This window comes from Bufo gargarizans, chromosome 2 (assembly GCF_014858855.1).
Source record: "Bufo gargarizans isolate SCDJY-AF-19 chromosome 2, ASM1485885v1, whole genome shotgun sequence".
In the NCBI taxonomy this organism is placed as follows: domain Eukaryota; kingdom Metazoa; phylum Chordata; class Amphibia; order Anura; family Bufonidae; genus Bufo; species Bufo gargarizans.
In genome coordinates this window covers 18,944,835-18,967,183 of record NC_058081.1, presented here as the reverse complement: position 1 = coordinate 18,967,183, position 22,349 = coordinate 18,944,835, and the positions used below count along the sequence as shown (strand labels likewise).

Sequence of the window (22,349 nt, the reverse complement as noted above, 5' to 3'; positions counted from 1 at the left end):
CCAGTGGTTAGCGGGCTTTAGTGGCATCTTATAGTTTAGAATACTGCTGTGATCTAGTTAAGATCAAGCTAGTGGTGGATCCTGGCAAATTGGTAAGCCATCCCTACATATTGAATTCACATTCTGGATGATGGCCAGTTTTAACTCATCGCTGCACCAGTGCAGATATTTAATGAGTCGGCCATCCTTAGTGCCCCCACACAGTAGTTATTCCCCCTTTGTGCCCCAGCACAGAAGTTGTGCCCCTCCTTTGTGCTCCCACACAGTATTATATTATATATTTTAATCATGTTAAAAAAAATATATTTTTATAACGGTACTGTGTGAGCTCCATTTTCTGTTAATTTGCTTGTTATACTCGGGAGCTGGTACCGAGCCATTTGTATAGGTGGCCCATGGTTTTGTTGGGTGGACACTCTTCCCCACCCCCACCATTGGGTCATCTTTGGTCTTTTTTCTAATTGTGTTCTAGCAGTCATAACTTTTTAATTTTTTCTTCAAAATTAAAATTTTATTTTGTGGGATTAGTTGTATTTTTTTAGGAACCATTTTGGAGTATATATTGTGTATTAAATGACTTTTACAATTCTATTTTTAGGGGAAAAGAATAAAAAAAAACATCAATTTTTACATTATTTTGTGGAATTTATGTATGGCGTTCACTGTGTGATAAATTTTTATTTAATTTTATTATGTGGATCCGTACATTGATTATAATTAGGGATGAGCGAACTCGAACTGTATAGTTCGGGTTCGTACCGAATTTTGGGGTGTCCGTGACACGGACCCGAACCCGGACATTTTCGTAAAAGTCCGGGTTCGGGTTCGGTGTTCGTCGCTTTCTTGGCGCTTTTGTGACGCTTTCTTGGCGCTTTTTGAAAGGCTGCAAAGCAGCCAATCAACAAGCGTCATACTACTTGCCCCAAGAGGCCATCACAGCCATGCCTACTATTGGCATGGCTGTGATTGGCCAGAGCACCATGTGACCCAGCCTCTATTTAAGCTGGAGTCACATAGCGCCGCCCGTCACTCTGCTCTGATTAGCGTAGGGAGAGGTTGCGGCTGCGACAGTAGGGCGAGATTAGGCAGATTAACTCCTCCAAAGGACTTGATTAACTGATCGATCTGCAGCTGTGGATCATTGAGCTGCTGATCCTCAATTGCTCACTGTTTTTAGGCTGCCCAGACCGTTTGTCAGTCACATTTTTCTGGGGTGATCGGCGGCCATTTTGTGTCTTGTGGTGCGCCAGCACAAGCTGCGACCAAGTGCATTTAACCCTCAATGGTGTGGTTGTTTTTTGGCTAAAGCCTACATCAGGGTGAAGCTGTCACACCAAGTGCATTTAACCAGCAATAGTCTGTTCATTTTTTGGCCATATACAAAATCAGGGGCAAGCTGCGCCTGTCACCAAGTGCATTTAACCCTCAATGGTGTGGTTGTTTTTTGGCTAAAGCCTACATCAGGGTGAAGCTGTCACACCAAGTGCATTTAACCAGCAATAGTCTGTTCATTTTTTGGCCATATACAAAATCAGGGGCAAGCTGCGCCCGTCACCAAGTGCATTTAACCCTCAGTAGTGTGGTTCGTCAAGCTGTGACACCAAGTGCATTTAACCAGCAATAGTCTGTTCATTTTTTGGCCATATACTACATCAGGGGCAAGCTGCGCCCGTCACCAAGTGCATTTAACCAGCAATAGTGTGGTTATTTTTTGGCCATATCCCAGTCTAATTCTGTCACTAAATCCATACCGGTCACCCAGCGCCTAAATACTAGGCCTCAAATTTATATCCGCTAAATCTCTCGTTACCGCTGTCCTGTTGTAGCTGGGAAAGTTATTTAGTGTCCGTCAAAGCACATTTTTTGTTCTGGGTTGAAAGTACAATTCCCAATTTAGCAATTTCATAATTTAGTGGTTTCTGCTATATCAGAGCTATTTGAAATCTATCCCTAAAAGGGTATATAATATTCAAGGTGCACATAGGGTCATTCAGAATAACTTCACACACACCCGCTACTGTGTATTTCCAAGTCTAATTCTGTCACTAAATCCATACCTGTCACCCAGCGCCTAAATACTAGGCCTCAAATTTATATCCTGCTAAATCTCTCGTTACGCTGTCCTGTTAGCTGGGCGAAGTTATTTAGTGTCCGTTCAAGCACATTTCTTGTTCTGGGTTGAAAGTACAATTCCCAATTTAGCAATTTCATAATTTAGTGGTTTCTGCTATATCAGAGCTATTTGAAATCTATCCCTAAAAGGGTATATAATATTCAAGGTGCACATTGGGTCATTCAGAATAACTTCTCACACACCCGCTACTGTGTATTTCCAAGTCTAATTCTGTCACTAAATCCATACCGGTCACCCAGCGCCTAAATACTAGGCCTCAAATTTATATCCTGCTAAATCTCTCGTTAGTGCTGTAGCTGGGCGAGTTATTTAGTGTCCGTTCAAGCACATTTCTTGTTCTGGGTTGAAATACAATTCCCAATTTAGCAATTTCATAATTTAGTGGTTTCTGCTATATCAGAGCTATTTGAAATCTATCCCTAAAAGGGTATATAATATTCAAGGTGTATATTGGGTCATTCAGAATAACTTCACACACACCCGCTACTGTGTATTTCCAAGTCTAATTCTGTCACTAAACCCATACCTGTCACCCAGCGCCTAAATACTAGGCCTCAAATTTATATCCTGCTAAATCTCTCCTTAGTGCTGTAGCTGGGCGAGTTATTTAGTGTCCGTTCAAGCACATTTCTTGTTCTGGGTTGAAATACAATTCCCAATTTAGCAATTTCATAATTTAGTGGTTTCTGCTATATCAGAGCTATTTGAAATCTATCCCTAAAAGGGTAGATCATATTGAAGGTGCACATAGGGTCATTCAGAATAACTTCACACACACCCGCTACTGTGTATTTCCAAGTCTAATTCTGTCACTAAACCCATACCTGTCACCCAGCGCCTAAATACTAGGCCTCAAATTTATATCCTGCTAAATCTCTCGTTACCGCTGTCCTGTTGTAGCTGGGAAAGTTATTTAGTGTCCGTCAAAGCACATTTTTTGTTCTGGGTTGAAATACAATTCCCAATTTAGCAATTTCATAATTTAGTGGTTTCTGCTATATCAGAGCTATTTGAAATCTATCCCTAAAAGGGTATATAATATTCAAGGTGCACATTGGGTCATTCAGAATAACTTCACACACACCCGCTACTGTGTATTTCCAAGTCTAATTCTGTCACTAAACCCATACCTGTCACCCAGCGCCTAAATACTAGGCCTCAAATTTATATCCCGCTAAATCTCTCGTTACCGCTGTCCTGTTGTTGCTGGGAAAGTTATTTAGTGTCCGTCAAAGCACATTTTTTGTTCTGGGTTGAAGTACAATTCCCAATTTAGCAATTTCATAATTTAGTGGTTCCTGCTATATCAGAGCTATTTGAAATCTATCCCTAAAAGGGTATATAATATTCAAGGTGCACATTGGGTCATTCAGAATAACTTCACACACACACGCTTCTGTGCATTTCCAAGTCTAATTCTGTCACTAAATCCATACCTGTCACCCAGCGCCTAAATACTAGGCCTCAAATTTATATCCTGCTAAATCTCTCGTTAGTGCTGTAGCTGGGCGAGTTATTTAGTGTCCGTTCAAGCACATTTCTTGTTCTGGGTTGAAATACAATTCCCAATTTAGCAATTTCATAATTTAGTGGTTTCTGCTATATCAGAGCTATTTGAAATCTATCCCTAAAAGGGTAGATCATATTGAAGGTGCACATAGGGTCATTCAGAATAACTTCACACACACCCGCTACTGTGCATTTCCAAGTCTAATTCTGTCACTAAACCCATACCTGTCACCCAGCGCCTAAATACTAGGCCTCAAATTTATATCCCGCTAAATCTCTCGTTACCGCTGTCCTGTTGTAGCTGGGAAAGTTATTTAGTGTCCGTCAAAGCACATTTTTTGTTCTGGGTTGAAGTACAATTCCCAATTTAGCAATTTCATAATTTAGTGGTTCCTGCTATATCAGAGCTATTTGAAATCTATCCCTAAAAGGGTATATAATATTCAAGGTGCACATTGGGTCATTCAGAATAACTTCACACACACACGCTTCTGTGCATTTCCAAGTCTAATTCTGTCACTAAATCCATACCGGTCACCCAGCGCCTAAATACTAGGCCTCAAATTTATATCCTGCTAAATCTCTCGTTAGTGCTGTAGCTGGGCGAGTTATTTAGTGTCCGTTCAAGCACATTTCTTGTTCTGGGTTGAAATACAATTCCCAATTTAGCAATTTCATAATTTAGTGGTTTCTGCTATATCAGAGCTATTTGAAATCTATCCCTAAAAGGGTATATAATATTGAAGGTGCACATTGGGTCATTCAGAATAACTTCACACACACGCTTCTGTGCATTTCCAAGTCTAATTCTGTCACTAAATCCATACCGGTCACCCAGCGCCTAAATACTAGGCCTCAAATTTATATCCCGCTGAATTTGAATACAATACATTGGGCCAAATAATATATTTGTTGTTGTGGTGAACCATAACAATGAGAAAAACATCTAGTAAGGGACGCGGACGTGGACATGGTCGTGGTGGTGTTAGTGGACCCTCTGGTGCTGGGAGAGGACGTGGCCGTTCTGCCACATCCACACGTCCTAGTGTACCAACTACCTCAGGTCCCAGTAGCCGCCAGAATTTACAGCGATATATGGTGGGGCCCAATGCCGTTCTAAGGATGGTAAGGCCTGAGCAGGTACAGGCATTAGTCAATTGGGTGGCCGACAGTGGATCCAGCACGTTCACATTATCTCCCACCCAGTCTTCTGCAGAAAGCGCACAGATGGCGCCTGAAAACCAACCCCATCAGTCTGTCACATCACCCCCATGCATACCAGGGAAACTGTCTCAGCCTCAAGTTATGCAGCAGTCTCTTATGCTGTTTGAAGACTCCGCTGGCAGGGTTTCCCAAGGGCATCCACCTAGCCCTTCCCCAGCGGTGAAAGACATAGAATGCACTGACGCACAACCACTTATGTTTCCTGATGATGAGGACATGGGAATACCACCTCAGCATGTCTCTGATGATGACGAAACACAGGTGCCAACTGCTGCGTCTTTCTGCAGTGTGCAGACTGAACAGGAGGTCAGGGATCAAGACTGGGTGGAAGACGATGCAGGGGACGATGAGGTCCTAGACCCCACATGGAATGAAGGTCGTGCCACTGACTTTCACAGTTCGGAGGAAGAGGCAGTGGTGAGACCGAGCCAACAGCGTAGCAAAAGAGGGAGCAGTGGGCAAAAGCAGAACACCCGCCGCCAAGAGACTCCGCCTGCTACTGACCGCCGCCATCTGGGACCGAGCACCCCAAAGGCAGCTTCAAGGAGTTCCCTGGCATGGCACTTCTTCAAACAATGTGCTGACGACAAGACCCGAGTGGTTTGCACGCTGTGCCATCAGAGCCTGAAGCGAGGCATTAACGTTCTGAACCTGAGCACAACCTGCATGACCAGGCACCTGCATGCAAAGCATGAACTGCAGTGGAGTAAACACCTTAAAACCAAGGAAGTCACTCAGGCTCCCCCTGCTACCTCTTCTGCTGCTGCCGCCTCGGCCTATTCTGCTGCTGCCGCCTCGGCCTCTTCCTCCGCCTCTGGAGGAACGTTGGCACCTGCCGCCCAGCAAACAGGGGATGTACCACCAACACCACCACCACCACCTCCGTCACCAAGCGTCTCAACCATGTCACACGCCAGCGTTCAGCTCTCCATCTCACAAACATTTGATAGAAAGCGTAAATTCCCACCTAGCCACCCTCGATCCCTGGCCCTGAATGCCAGCATTTCTAAACTACTGGCCTATGAAATGCTGTCATTTAGGCTGGTGGACACAGACAGCTTCAAACAGCTCATGTCGCTTGCTGTCCCACAGTATGTTGTTCCCAGCCGGCACTACTTCTCCAAGAGAGCCGTGCCTTCCCTGCACAACCAAGTATCCCATAAAATCAAGTGTGCACTGCGCAACGCCATCTGTAGCAAGGTCCACCTAACCACAGATACGTGGACCAGTAAGCACTGGCCAGGGACGCTATATCTCCCTAGATGCACAATGGGTAAATGTAGTGGCTGCTGGGCCCCAGGCGGAGAGCTGTTTGGCGCACGTCCTTTCGCCTCCAAGGATCGCAGGGTAACAGTCTTTGCCTCCTGTTGCCACCTCCTCCTTCTCGGCTTCCTCCTCCTCTTCTTCCACCTGCTCATCCAGTCAGCCACACACCTTCACCACCAACTTCAGCACAGCCCGGGGTAAACGTCAGCAGGCCATTCTGAAACTCATATGTTTGGGGGACAGGCCCCACACCGCACAGGAGTTGTGGCGGGGTATTGAACAACAGACCGACGAGTGGTTGCTGCCGGTGAGCCTCAAGCCCGGCCTGGTGGTGTGTGATAATGGGCGAAATCTCGTTGCAGCTCTGGGACTAGCCAATTTGACGCACATCCCTTGCTTGGCGCATGTGCTGAATTTGGTGGTGCAGAAGTTCATTCACAACTACCCCGACATGTCAGAGCTGCTGCATAAAGTGCGGGCCGTCTGTTCGCGCTTCCGGCGTTCACATCCTACTGCTGCTCGCCTGTCTGCGCTACAGCGTAACTTCGGCCTTCCCGCTCACCGCCTCATATGCGACGTGCCCACCAGGTGGAACTCCACCTTGCACATGCTGGACAGACTGTGCGAGCAGCAGCAGGCCATAGTGGAGTTTCAGCTGCAGCACGCACGGGTCAGTCGCACTACAGAACAGCACCACTTCACCACCAATGACTGGGCCTCCATGCGAGACCTGTGTGCCCTGTTGCGCTGTTTCGAGTACTCCACCAACATGGCCAGTGGCGATGACACCGTTATCAGCGTTACAATACCACTTCTATGTCTCCTTGAGAAAACACTTAGGGCGATGATGGAAGAGGAGGTGGCCCAGGAGGAGGAGGAGGAGGAGGAGGAAGAGGGGTCATTTTTAGCACTTTCAGACCAGTCTCTTCGAAGTGACTCAGAGGGAGGTTTTTGGCAACAGCAGAGGCCAGGTACAAATGTGGCCAGCCAGGGCCCACTACTGGAGGACGAGGAGGACGAGGATGAGGAGGAGGTGGAGGAGGATGAGGATGAAGCATGGTCACAGCGGGGTGGCACCCAACGCAGCTCGGGTCCATCACTGGTGCGTGGCTGGGGGGAAAGGCAGGACGATGACGATACGCCTCCCACAGAGGACAGCTTGTCCTTACCCCTGGGCAGCCTGGCACACATGAGCGACTACATGCTGCAGTGCCTGCGCAACGACAGCAGAGTTGCCCACATTTTAACCTGTGCGGACTACTGGGTTGCCACCCTGCTGGATCCACGCTACAAAGACAATGTGCCCACCTTACTTCCTGCACTGGAGCGTGATAGGAAGATGCGCGAGTACAAGCGCACGTTGGTAGACGCGCTACTGAGAGCATTCCCAAATGTCACAGGGGAACAAGTGGAAGCCCAAGGCCAAGGCAGAGGAGGAGCAAGAGGTCGCCAAGGCAGCTGTGTCACGGCCAGCTCCTCTGAGGGCAGGGTTAGCATGGCAGAGATGTGGAAAACTTTTGTCAACACGCCACAGCTAACTGCACCACCACCTGATACGCAACGTGTTAGCAGGAGGCAACATTTCACTAACATGGTGGAACAGTACGTGTGCACACCCCTCCACGTACTGACTGATGGTTCGGCCCCATTCAACTTCTGGGTCTCTAAATTGTCCACGTGGCCAGAGCTAGCCTTTTATGCCTTGGAGGTGCTGGCCTGCCCGGCAGCCAGCGTTTTGTCTGAACGTGTATTCAGCACGGCAGGGGGCGTCATTACAGACAAACGCAGCCGCCTGTCTACAGCCAATGTGGACAAGCTGACGTTCATAAAAATGAACCAGGCATGGATCCCACAGGACCTGTCCGTCCCTTGTCCAGATTAGACATTAACTACCTCCCCATAACCATATATTATTGGACTCCAGGGCACTTCCTCATTCAATCCTATTTTTATTTTCATTTTACCATTATATTGCAAGGCTACCCAAAGTTGAATGAACCTCTCCTCTGTCTGGGTGCCAGGGCCTAAATATATGCCAATGGACTGTTGCAGTGGTGGCTGACGTGAAGCCTCATTCTCTGCTATGACATGCAGACTGATTCTCTGCTGACATGAAGCCAGATTGTCTGTTACGGGACCTCTCTCCTCTGCCTGGGTGCTGGGCCTGAATTTATGACAATGGACTGTTGCAGTGGTGGCTGACGTGAAGCCTGATTCTCTGCTATGACATGCAGACTGATTCTCTGCTGACATGAAGCCAGATTGTCTGTTACGGGACCTCTCTCCTCTGCCTGGGTGCTGGGCCTGAATTTATGACAATGGACTGTTGCAGTGGTGGCTGACGTGAAGCCTGATTCTCTGCTATGACATGCAGACTGATTCTCTGCTGACATGAAGCCAGATTGTCTGTTACGGGACCTCTCTCCTCTGCCTGGGTGCTGGGCCTAAATTTATGACAATGGACTGTTGCAGTGGTGGCTGACGTGAAGCCTGATTCTCTGCTATGACATGCAGACTGATTCTCTGCTGACATGAAGCCAGATTGTCTGTTACGGGACCTCTCTCCTCTGCCTGGGTGCTGGGCCTAAATTTATGAAAATGGACTGTTGCAGTGGTGGGTGACGTGAAGCCTCATTCTCTGCTATGACATGCAGACTGATTCTCTGCTGACATGAAGCCAGATTGTCTGTTACGGGACCTCTCTCCTTTGCCTGGGTGCTGGGCCTGAATTTATGACAATGGACTGTTGCAGTGGTGGCTGACGTGAAGCCTGATTCTCTGCTATGACATGCAGACTGATTCTCTGCTGACATGAAGCCAGATCCTCTGTTACGGGACCTCTCTCCTCTGCCTGGGTGCTGGGCCTAAATATCTGACAATGGACTGTTGCATTGGTGGCTGACGTGAAGCCTGATTCTCTGCTATGATATGAAGACTGATTCTCTGCTGACATGAAGCCAGATTGTCTGTTACGGGACCTCTCTCCTCTGCCTGTGTGCTAGGCCTAAATATATGCCAATGGACTGTTGCAGTGGTGGCTGACGTGAAGCCTCATTCTCTGCTATGACATGCAGACTGATTCTCTGCTGACATGAAGCCAGATTGTCTGTTACGGGACCTCTCTCCTCTGCCTGGGTGCTGGGCCTGAATTTATGACAATGGACTGTTGCAGTGGTGGCTGACGTGAAGCCTGATTCTCTGCTATGACATGCAGACTGATTCTCTGCTGACATGAAGCCAGATTGTCTGTTACGGGACCTCTCTCCTCTGCCTGGGTGCTGGGCCTGAATTTATGACAATGGACTGTTGCAGTGGTGGCTGACGTGAAGCCTGATTCTCTGCTATGACATGCAGACTGATTCTCTGCTGACATGAAGCCAGATTGTCTGTTACGGGACCTCTCTCCTCTGCCTGGGTGCTGGGCCTAAATTTATGACAATGGACTGTTGCAGTGGTGGCTGACGTGAAGCCTGATTCTCTGCTATGACATGCAGACTGATTCTCTGCTGACATGAAGCCAGATTGTCTGTTACGGGACCTCTCTCCTCTGCCTGGGTGCTGGGCCTAAATTTATGAAAATGGACTGTTGCAGTGGTGGGTGACGTGAAGCCTCATTCTCTGCTATGACATGCAGACTGATTCTCTGCTGACATGAAGCCAGATTGTCTGTTACGGGACCTCTCTCCTCTGCCTGGGTGCTGGGCCTGAATTTATGACAATGGACTGTTGCAGTGGTGGCTGACGTGAAGCCTGATTCTCTGCTATGACATGCAGACTGATTCTCTGCTGACATGAAGCCAGATCCTCTGTTACGGGACCTCTCTCCTCTGCCTGGGTGCTGGGCCTAAATATCTGACAATGGACTGTTGCAGTGGTGGCTGACGTGAAGCCTGATTCTCTGCTATGATATGAAGACTGATTCTCTGCTGACATGAAGCCAGATTGTCTGTTACGGGACCTCTCTCCTCTGCCTGTGTGCTAGGCCTAAATATATGCCAATGGATTGTTGCAGTGGTGGCTGACGTGAAGCCTCATTCTCTGCTATGACATGCAGACTGATTCTCTGCTGACATGAAGCCAGATTGTCTGTTACGGGACCTCTCTCCTCTGCCTGTGTGCTAGGCCTAAATATATGCCAATGGATTGTTGCAGTGGTGGCTGACGTGAAGCCTGATTCTCTGCTATGACATGCAGACTGATTCTCTGCTGACATGAAGCCAGATTGTCTGTTACGGGACCTCTCTCCTCTGCCTGGGTGCTGGGCCTGAATTTATGACAATGGACTGTTGCAGTGGTGGCTGACGTGAAGCCTGATTCTCTGCTATGACATGCAGACTGATTCTCTGCTGACATGAAGCCAGATCCTCTGTTACGGGACCTCTCTCCTCTGCCTGGGTGCTGGGCCTAAATTTATGAAAATGGACTGTTGCAGTGGTGGGTGACGTGAAGCCTCATTCTCTGCTATGACATGCAGACTGATTCTCTGCTGACATGAAGCCAGATTGTCTGTTACGGGACCTCTCTCCTCTGCCTGGGTGCTGGGCCTGAATTTATGACAATGGACTGTTGCAGTGGTGGCTGACGTGAAGCCTGATTCTCTGCTATGACATGCAGACTAATTCTCTGCTGACATGAAGCCAGATTGTCTGTTACGGGACCTCTCTCCTCTGCCTGGGTGCTGGGCCTAAATTTATGACAATGGACTGTTGCAGTGGTGGCTGACGTGAAGCCTGATTCTCTGCTATGACATGCAGACTGATTCTCTGCTGACATGAAGCCAGATCCTCTGTTACGGGACCTCTCTCCTCTGCCTGGGTGCTGGGCCTAAATTTATGAAAATGGACTCTTACAGTGGTGGGTGACGTGAAGCCTGATTCTCTGCTATGACATGAAGACTGATTCTCTGCTGACATGAAGCCAGATCCTCTGTTACGGGACCTCTCTCCTCTGCCTGGGTGCTGGGCCTAAATATCTGACAATGGACTGTTGCATTGGTGGCTGACGTGAAGCCTGATTCTCTGCTATGATATGAAGACTGATTCTCTGCTGACATGAAGCCAGATTGTCTGTTACGGGACCTCTCTCCTCTGCCTGTGTGCTAGGCCTAAATATATGCCAATGGATTGTTGCAGTGGTGGCTGACGTGAAGCCTGATTCTCTGCTATGACATGCAGACTAATTCTCTGCTGACATGAAGCCAGATTGTCTGTTACGGGACCTCTCTCCTCTGCCTGGGTGCTGGGCCTAAATTTATGACAATGGACTGTTGCAGTGGTGGCTGACGTGAAGCCTGATTCTCTGCTATGACATGCAGACTGATTCTCTGCTGACATGAAGCCAGATCCTCTGTTACGGGACCTCTCTCCTCTGCCTGGGTGCTGGGCCTAAATTTATGAAAATGGACTGTTGCAGTGGTGGGTGACGTGAAGCCTCATTCTCTGCTATGACATGCAGACTGATTCTCTGCTGACATGAAGCCAGATTGTCTGTTACGGGACCTCTCTCCTCTGCCTGGGTGCTGGGCCTGAATTTATGACAATGGACTGTTGCAGTGGTGGCTGACGTGAAGCCTGATTCTCTGCTATGACATGCAGACTAATTCTCTGCTGACATGAAGCCAGATTGTCTGTTACGGGACCTCTCTCCTCTGCCTGGGTGCCGGGGCCTAAATATCTGAGAATGGACTGTTCCAGTGGTGGGTGACGGGAAGCCAGATTCTCTGCTATGGAACCTCTCTCCAATTGATTTTGGTTAATTTTTATTTATTTAATTTTTATTTTAATTAATTTCCCTATCCACATTTGTTTGCAGGGGATTTACCTACATGTTGCTGCCTTTTGCAGCCCTCTAGCCCTTTCCTGGGCTGTTTTACAGCCGTTTTAGTGCCGAAAAGTTCGGGTCCCCATTGACTTCAATGGGGTTCGGGTTCGGGACGAAGTTCGGATCGGGTTCGGATCCCGAACCCGAACATTTCCGGGATGTTCGGCCGAACTTCTCGAACCCGAACATCCAGGTGTTCGCTCAACTCTAATTATAATACCACATTTCTATATATTTTTACAGTTTTTTCTCTCCTCGTGCAGCTGCTTCCTCATTCTCCTCTAAACGGAAGAGGAGGGGGAGGGGGCTCCTTTAACTGCTTATATCTTTGGTTTGGCACCAGCTAGACATATGGATTGTTAGAAAGCTGGCATTCCAAGCTTTCAGACGATACCAGAATGATAGCATTATGTTCAGTACAGGGGAAGATAACACTGATAGAAATCGGAATGCAGCTGAAAGTAAAAGTACGCTTTACCCGTGATTATTCCCGACTCGATCTCTAACAGTGATTTCTCTTCTGTTGCTTGGATTTTAGCTAGCATTTGGGTCTTGTATGAAAGCTTCCAAACAAGACCAGTTGCATGTTTATAGCTGCTACCATTCAGGACATAGCAGCATCTAAAGCAGCTCTCCTCTCTCCACTTTCTGCCCGAGTTCAGCTTGGGCAGAACAGTTAGCTACTTTTTCCACTGCTGAGCTGGACTTGGGCAAAACAGCTAGGTTTCTAATGCCCCCACACAGTAGTTATTCACCGGTAGTGCCACTACACAGTAGTTATGCCCCCTTAGAGCCCCACACAGTAGTTATTTCCCATTACTGCCCGCACATAGGGTTTATGTCCCCTTAGTTCCCCCTCACAGAAAGAAAGACCTTAGTGCGCCCCTCAAAATAGTGAGACCCCTATAGTTTTAACAGGATAAAAAAGTAATACTTAAACCTGTTTCTCTGATGAATGGAGAACATGATCATCTTCTGGCCTGTGCTCTCTCTTGCTCAGCTGAGCAGGCATGATGATGTCACCGCAATGCACTTGTCTGCTGGGGCACAGTACGGTGAAAGGTGGAGCAGGGAGTTGACAGCGCCCTGCTTCACCATTGTATTCAACTGTATCTGCATTCTCAGGATAAGGAGACAGTGGATATTGGCACATTCTGCATCCTCTCAACCATCCCACTGGATCAGGGATGGTTAGGAGCAGTGCAGTTTCTAGGTAAAATTTCTCTCAGGGCGAGTGTAAAAAAAACTCCCCCCCCCCCCCGCGCGGCGCGTGACGTACAGTGAGTGAGCGCCGCCGCCCGCACAGCCTGCCTGAGGGGGGACATTATTATTATTATTATTTTTTTGAAAATCTTTATTTATAACATTTTTCCGCATATAGACCTACAGTGTTCAGTTAAGTGCATCAGATATTAAAGACAACATATCCAACACTGTTACATCATTTTGTTCTTCATACAAAGCAGAGCGAGGATTGACCAGTAGGGTAAGTCCTCTCCAGCCACAAGTAAGAAAAGTCATACAATAGCCTATAAAGCTAGAGTCAACTGGCTCTACCATTCATGCTGTTTTTTATCCTGAGGCTACAAACATAAAATTGGCCGGCGAGGCATCCCCCTCGTCGCTGCCTCCCCTACTTCAGGCAGTATAAAAGCAATACCTAAAAACCATTAAACAAAAGGACAACAAGGGGGGGGGAACAAGTCAGTCAGGAAGTCAAATATTGAGTCTTCATATTATCACCTCAGTACCTAATCCTCTGAAATCTATATAGAATGTGGGTGAATGTGAATGAATGTGAGTGAATGTGGCTGGATGAAGCACGCAGTCTCAGTTATACACCTCGTTGGAAGCAGTGCTAACCTTTATCCTAAGCATATTTCTCTTCCATATGTACTAGCCAGGGCTGCCAGATTCTAAGGAACAATTTCCTATTATTATTTTCCCATCCTGCCAACTCTTCCATCCGACATATTAGATTCATTTTCTCATACCACATTGCTAAGGTTGGTGGATCTACCTCCCTCCATTTAATAGGGATAAGGAGTTTTGCAGCTGTAATCATGTGGGTAGCTAGCGAGGATTTGTTTGGTCTAAAGTTTTTCTCTGGACGCCATAATAAGATCATCGGGCCAGTGAGAGCAATATTGACATGGCATACCTTATTAATAGTGGTTTCGATTTCATGCCAGAAATGTCTCAGTGACTGACATGCCCACCAAATGTGTGAGATGTTACCTATCCCGTTGGAACACCTCCAGCATTCACTTGAGGGGATTAAGTTAATTTTGTGGAGAAATTCCGGCGTACGATACCACCTAGTTAGTATCTTAACTGAATTCTCTTGGACCCGCACACGCCTTGAAAATCCATGGGAGTGAGATAGCACAAATGCTTTATCTCAGTCATTCAGTGTGATACTTAGTTCTCTCTCCCATTCCCTCAAATAAGCCGGAGTCTGCTTATCTCTACCAGACAGTAATTGTCTATATATCACCGAGAGGCATTTTGGAGGGGAGGAAGGGAGAAGGACATCATTTTCCAACCAGGTAGGATCTGGAAGAGGCAAAAGGGGCGATCTCAAAAACCTGGCGCAAGTACTCTCGAAATCCCATTTCTGGATCATATCTATTTCAACTACCGATTTACCAGTTAGAGTTGTATAATAATCAATGTTCGGGCCTAATTTCACCAAGTCCCCCAATCTGAGATCATGAGCAAATCCCCAAATCTTAGGGCAATTACCTGGTGAAATTGAGAGCAATTGTGGAAGAAACTGAAGAGGCACCATGGGTGAAAGGCGATCTTGACCCATATTAAGAGCTGAAGTATTGTTACAGTGTGCAATTGTACACCTCGTGATGTCACTTAAGACTGCCTGTCTATTGGGGGGCTTGTTATTATGTCTCCAAAGGAGGAGTTCTTGATTTACTCCCAGAAGAGCTTTTTCTAGAGATATATGTATGGGGATAGATTGCGTCCTAGAAAGAGTCAGCCACCTTTCTAAGTGGATAGCCTGGATGTACATAGAGAGATCCGGAAGGGATATACCCCCTTATTTCCTACGTCTGGTTAATAGTGCATAAGACAGTCTGGCTCTCTTGTCGGCCCAGAGGAATCTACCCATGAAAGATTTCAGTTTGTTCAGAAAAGACTTGGGTACCCTAATTGGAAGAGACCTAAAAGTGTACATGACCTGAGGCAGGACATAAGTTGTCAGAACATTTTTTCTCCCTAACCAAGAGAGATTGGGTAATGAAGGTTTAGAAAGGAAACCTTTTATTTTGTTAAGTAAGGGGGTATAATTTAGCCTGAAAAGGTGAGCTGGATTTGCCGGCACCATGATCCCTAGGTATTTTATAGCTTCAGAGGGCCATCTAAAGGGGGTCAAAGCTTCTAACTGTTTCCTTTTGGTATGGTCCAAAGAAATACTTAAGGCTTCGGATTTATGCATATTTATTTTGAAGTTAGAGACACCTCCAAACTGTTCAAAAATTCCTAAGACATGAGGCAAGGCCTCCTCTGGATTCGTAATCATCAAAAGAAGGTCGTCCGCAAATGCAGCCATCTTATGATGAATACCTCCAATTCTCAATCCTTCAATAATGGGGGATTGTCTAACTTTCAGCAAGAGGGTCTCCAAGGTCAAAACAAAGGGTTGGGGATAGCGGGCATCCCTGCCTAGTTCCATTATTAATCTGAAAGGCGTCCGACAGAGTTCCATTAACTAACACTTTGGCCGAAGGGGCTGAGTATAGTGAAAATATAGCATCTATGACCTGCAAAGGAAAACCAAATGCAACCAAACAGGCTTTCATGAAAAGCCAATTAACTCTGTCGAACGCCTTTTCAGCATCTGTCCCTAGGAGCAGTAGCGGGGTCCTTTTTTCCTTAGCTACGAAAATGGAGTGCAGAACTCTACTGATGTTGTGTCTTCCCTCCCTCCCCGGCACAAAACCTACTTGCTCTTCCCCTATTAGATCAGGAAGCAATTTGGAGATGCGTTGACTCAATAGCTTCGCCCACCAATTCAAATCAGTGTTGAGCAATGAGATGGGTCTATAACTACCACATTCCTCAGGGTCTTTCCCTTCTTTATGTAAAAAAGTGATATGAGCCAGTTGGGCCTGGGGAGTGAGAGACGAACCCGACATCAGAGAATTGCATAAATTAGTGAAGTGGGGCAATAATATTTCCTTGAACTTTTTATAGTATGCAATCGGGAATCCGTCAGGTCCCGGACTTTTGCCCGACGGGATAGTGTGGAGGGTTGTTTCTATCTCCTGTATAGTAAAGGGCATTAATAAGCTGGCTTTCCCATCTTCAGAGAGGGAAGGTATTTTTATAGATTTAAGAAATTTATCAATATGGTCCTGCCTGTGGTGTGGCACACTTCCAGGGGCTTCCTCTAAGTTGTACAGCGAGGTATAGAATTTGCAGAATTCCTCTGCAATGGCAGGGGTTGCAGTCATTCTATTACCCGTTTTAGTTTTTACCGCACTAATAAAAGTCTTATTCCTCTGGGCCTTCAAAAGAGCCGACACTAGTTTCGAACCCTTGTCTCCATGAGAATAATATTTAAACCTTAACTTTTGTAAAGCTCTAGCAGATTTGACATTGAGTACATCTTTTAACTGAGAACGTAATAAATTCAACTTATTTTGGGCTTATTCTGACATATTGGACTCAGAAATTTGTAGTAAAAGTGCTTCTACCTTTTTTGCTCTTAGTTTTTTTACCCTAGTTCCTATACTAATCAATTCCCCTCTCACAACAGTTTTATGGGCCTCCCACAGTATAGTTTTGGATGTTTCAGGAGTATCATTAACTTTGAAATAGTCTAATATTTTATCTTTAATGAGGTCCCTATTAACCACATCTTCTATAAGCGTGGTGTTGAGCCTCCAAGACCAAGCCTTAGGTGGGATGTCCTGAAGCCTAAAACAAAAACTGACAGGTGCATGATCCGAAACAGTAATATTCCCAATTCGAGCACTAGTTACTGATAATAAAGCCGAATTAGATATAAACAAATAATCCAATCTTTGATAGGATCTGTGAACTTGGGAAAAATACGTATAATCTTTCTCACTCGGATGGAGTATCCTCCAAATGTCAGAGATACCCAAATCCGCAAGACTAATTTGAATCCTTCGGATCTGTTTCCTGGGCATAGAAGCCTGTCTGGAAGTGGAATCTTTTGAAAAATCTAAAGCTAGATTGAGATCCCCCCCCCTACAATGAGAGTCCCTTCGGTAAATGTTTTAAGATCTTCTAATGTCTGGACCACCCATGATACCTGCTTAACATTAGGGGCATACAAAGTAGCTAGCGTAACCATGGAATTCAAAATTCTCCTTTTTATAAACAAATATCTGCCTTCAGGGTCTATTCTTTTATCTAGCACTACCAAGGGTATACCACTGTTGATCCCTATAGAAACTCCTCTGGCTGCTGACGTATAGGTAGCATGATACCATTTGTTAAAGTGTTTGTTCACCATATTGGGTACATGTAAGTGCCTGAAGTGTGTTTCTTGTAAAAATGTGATGTCAGCTTTTTCTTTTCTGAGCATCTGATATATCTGGCTGCGTTTTTGCGGCGTGTTCATCCCATCCACATTCAGAGTCACTATCGTGACTTTAGCCATAGGTGAATCGGAACCAGTACACAAGGAGGCTTAACATCCATTCCTGAACTGACCGGAGGGGAAACAAATAGTTAACTAAAACTAACATCAGTTCCTCATAGAAGATGAGGTAAGCTGTAAACCTACTATCGTAGGCAACAGAAATGACATACATGTGAATGTATGTGGGGGGAGGTAACTTATTGGTGAGAGCCACGATCTCATCCGGAGTACAACCTCCCTGGCTTGGGTATAATATTACCTGCCCTATGTAAACCGGGTACATGAAGGAAACCATACCAGTGTATATATATATATATATATATATATAACTGCGGGTCTATTTCTGGGTTCTTTATCCCCTGTCAGGGTTATACAATTACTATCATCCTCATAGCCATCACTCAGGACACTCTATATGTGGAGCAATAACCCTCAACTGTGATGACAGTTTCATCTTGTAATGGCGCTGTATCCCCCGACCCAAGATGTCATTGTCACAAACCTGCATACATAGGCATCAGCAATCAAACATTAAACAACTGTAATATCCAGTCCCTTCATGTAGCCCTAAAAAATAAAGGGTTAGGCAAGGGTGTGAACGTCTCACGTGAGGAATCTCAGTCCGCAGGACCTGCTCTCTTCTTAGGGGATTTGAACTTCCCTGCTCGGTTCCATGGAGAGGGAGCTGTTAACTTGGGGAGTTCGTCAGTATCTGCTACCGGCAACCAGGGTGTTATTTCCATCGGTGCGATATCCAAAGCTTCCCAGATCTTTTGCAAATCGTCTGGATGTTTCACCAAAAACTGTTTGCCGTTTATTGTGGTACTGAGACCGAATGGAAACAGCCAGAAGGGGTGCTTCCTCGCCCTTAATTCCACCGTCAACGGTTTCAGAGCCCTCCGTTTAGCAAGAGTGCTTGCGGCTAAGTCCTGAAACAGCAGGATCTTGTTGTTTTCAAGAAGAACTTCTTCCTTTTCTCTTGCTGCTTTTAGAACTTCTGCAGTGTCCAGAAAATTAAGTAAGGCGCATATGGTGTCCCTAGGAGGGTCGCCTGCTGGAGGCTTTGGACGCAGAGCTCTATGAGCCCTTTCTATTATAATGGCTGCTGCGCGATCCGGTCCCAGCAACATGGCAAAAACACTGCAAATTGTGTCCGTCAGGTCTTCAGAAGAGACCGTCTCCGAGATCCCTCTCAGCCGCACATTCTTCCGCCGTCCTCTATTTTCTTGGTCCTCAAGATATAGGTATGCATTATTTACTTGTGTGCGTATCGCTTGCATTTGAGATTGCATACCTTTACTGTGTTGGATGACCACAGCTTGCACTTCCTCTAAGGCCTCAACTCTTTGCCCCACATGGGTCACTTCAGATTTTATATCGGCCAATTCCTTCATAACTGGAGAGAGGGCCTGCGCCAGAGTGTGCTTCAAAAAAGACCTGGTTATAGGCATCGGGTTCTCCCGGTCTTGAGTTTCGGAATGTGCATATGAACTTGCGCCGTCTGAATCTTCCTCTTCATGCGCCGCGTCACTGTAATCAGCCGGCGCCATTTTGCTGCGCTCGGCCGTGAGGGACAGCTTCTTCTGAAAGAATTTGTTCATGTCGCCATGCGACTTCTTAACCCTCGGGGTAGCCTCCGCTTCCTTCCCTCTCTCCTTGCTGGTTTTGCCCATGGTTTGGCAGTGATAAACGCTGTTGTAGCTAATAAGCCAGGTATTGTGGCGAGGAGCTCAAGGTTCAAGCGTCCTCCACCATGCTCCATTGGCTCCGCCCCCCCGGGGACATTATTTTTGATAAGGATCACTATGGACATTATTTAGAATGGAGGCTGCTGTGAGTGTCATTATAACTGTACAGGTCCTTCTAAAAAAATTAGCATATTGTGATAAAGTTCATTATTTTCTGTAATGTACTGATAAACATTAGACTTTCATATATTTTAGATTCATTACACACAACTGAAGTAGTTCAAGCCTTTTATTGTTTTAATATTGATGATTTTGGCATACAGCTCATGAAAACCCAAAATTCCTATCTTAAAAATCTAGCATATTTCATCCGACTAATAAAAGAAAAGTGTTTTTAATACAAAAAAAGTCAACCTTCAAATAATTATGTTCAGTTCTGCACTCAATACTTGGTCGGGAATCCTTTTGCAGAAATGACTGCTTCAATGCGGCGTGGCATGGAGGCAATCAGCCTGTGGCACTGCTGAGGTGTTATGGAGGCCCAGGAGGCTTCAATGCGGCGTGGCATGGAGGCAATCAGCCTGTGGCACTGCTGAGGTGTTATGGAGGCCCAGGATGCTTCGATAGCGGCCTTAAGCTCATCCAGAGTGTTGGGTCTTGCGTCTCAACTTTCTCTTCCCAATATCCCACAGATTCTCTATGGGGTTCAGGTCAGGAGAGTTGGCAGGCCAATTGAGCACAGTAATACCATGGTCAGTAAACCATTTACCAGTGGTTTTGGCGCTGTGAGCAGGTGCCGGGTCGTGCTGAAAAATGACATCTTCATCTCCATAAAGCTTTTTTAGCAGATGGAAGCATGAAGTGCTCCAAAATCCCCTGATAGCTAGCTGCATTGACCCTGCCCTTGATAAAACACAGTGGACCAACACCAGCAGCTGACATGGCACCCCAGACCATCACTGACTGTGGGGACTTGACACTGGACTTCAGGCGTTTTGGCATTTCCCTCTCCCCAGTCTTCCTCCAGACTCTGGCACCTTGATTTCCGAATGACAAGCAAAATTTGCTTTCATCCCAAAAAAGTACTTTGGACCACTGAGAAACAGTCCAGTGCTGCTTCTCTGTAGCCCAGGTCAGGCGCTTCTGCTGCTGTTTCTGGTTCAAAAGTGGCTTGACCTGGGGAATGCGGCACCTGTAGCCCATTTCCTGCACACGCCTGTACACGGTGGCTCTGGATGTTTCTACTCCAGACTCAGTCCACTGCTTCCGCAGGTCCCCCAAGGTCTGGAATCGGTCCTTCTCCACAATCTTCCTCAGGGTCCGGTCACCTCTTCTCGTTGTGCAGCGTTTTCTGCCACACTTTTTCCTTCCCACAGACTTCCCACTGAGGTGCCTTGATACAGCACTCTGGGAACAGCCTATTCCTTCAGACATTTCTCTCTGTGTCTTACCCTCTTGCTTGAGGGTGTCAATGATGGCCTTCTGGACAGCAGTCAGGTCGGCAGTCTTACCCATGATTGCAGTTTTGAGTAATGAACCAGGCTGGGAGTTTTTAAAAGCCTCAGGAATCTTTTGCAGGTGTTTAGAGTTAATTAGTGGATTCAGATGATTAGCTTAATAGCTCGTTTAGAGAACCTTTTCATGATATGCTAATTTTTTTAGATAGGAATTTTGGGTTTTCATGAGCTGTATGCCAAAATCATCAATATTTAAGCAATAAAAGGCTTGAACTACTTCAGTTGGTGTGTAATGAATCTAAAATATATGAAAGTCTAATGTTTATCAGTACATTACAGAAAATAATGAACTTTATCACAATATGCTAATTTTTTTAGAAGGACCTGTATAATGTCTGATAGGCCTAGTCCTGAGTTATATTACCCTGTCCTGTATAATAATGTACCCTGATACCCCTTATAACTAAGGGGTATAAGGGATGGGTACATTATTATACAGGGCATGGGCAGGGTAATATAACTCAGCCCAGGACTAGGCCTATCAGACATTATAGTTATAATGACACCCACAGCAGCCTCCATTCTAAATAATGTCCATAGTGATCCGTATTAAACTTAATGTCCCCCACAGTGACAGTGGCCCCCATGTTTATGTCTCCCACAGTGGCCCCCGCCCCCATTGTAATTAATGCCCCAGACCATCCACAGTGTCACTGTCCCCATTGTAAAAAACTGTTTGTTTAATTTAACCACATTGCACCCGAGTTGACCGACTGTCCCGGATCCTCACAGCAGGCTTCTTTTCAGCAATCAGCACTGCTCAGGGGCTCAGGGCGGGCGGTAACAGGCAGGCAGTGCGGCGCTCACTCACTCACTGTACGTCACGCGCCTGCGCCGCCTTGTGGGAGGAGCAGGCGCGTGGCGTCAGTAAGTATCAGAGCACGTACCAGAGCAGAGTGAATGTACTCGGTACGTACGGACAGAGGACTCGGCACTCAGGCGCAGGTCGCAGGACAAGCGACATCTCAGAGGGAGGGAGCCAGGGGGGCGCACGGCACGAGAGTAATAACAGGCAGAGAAACAACAAGAGGGCACCCCTGCCGGCGCCCCCTTCTGACAGCACCCCGGGCGGCCGCCCGCCCCTAGAAACGGCATCAGTTGAGAAAGTATGGGTGTAGGTTGGATAACTGAATATAGGCACTTGTGGGTATAGGTGTCCACTGTAAGTTTAAACTTTATCTGGCCTATTGGTGGTTTGGGTAATGGGTGTCTGAGCCGTAGTCCCTCACCTTACAGCAACGTCTATAAGGCAGTATTTTGCTGTTCACTCTGCTGTATTGTCTCTCAAGTGCTTTCTGAAAGCTCAAAGGTGTTGGTCTTTCTGTAGAATCAAATCTTCTGATTCTGGGAGCAGGAGTTCTAGTATGAGCCTCCTCTCCTCTCTCTAGCTAGACAGGAACCCCCCCCCTCCCCCGACAGGAAGCAGGATCAGCCCACCCTTACCAAGAGGGGAGGAACAGGGTGGTTAGTCCTGTTCCTGCCAAACTTTTGTCATCCATACCTCCTCTTGCTGGTACATATGGCCAAGAAATTAAATAGATAACATAATGCATATTAAT

The 22,349-nt window shown here is 46.4% G+C and overlaps 1 protein-coding gene across 1 annotated transcript in view; it reads left to right on the top strand.

Moving 5' to 3' along the window:
- Nucleotides 1–22,349, top strand: part of LOC122929231 — a 73,466-nt gene that overhangs the window by 83 nt on the left and 51,034 nt on the right. The window lies entirely within an intron of this gene.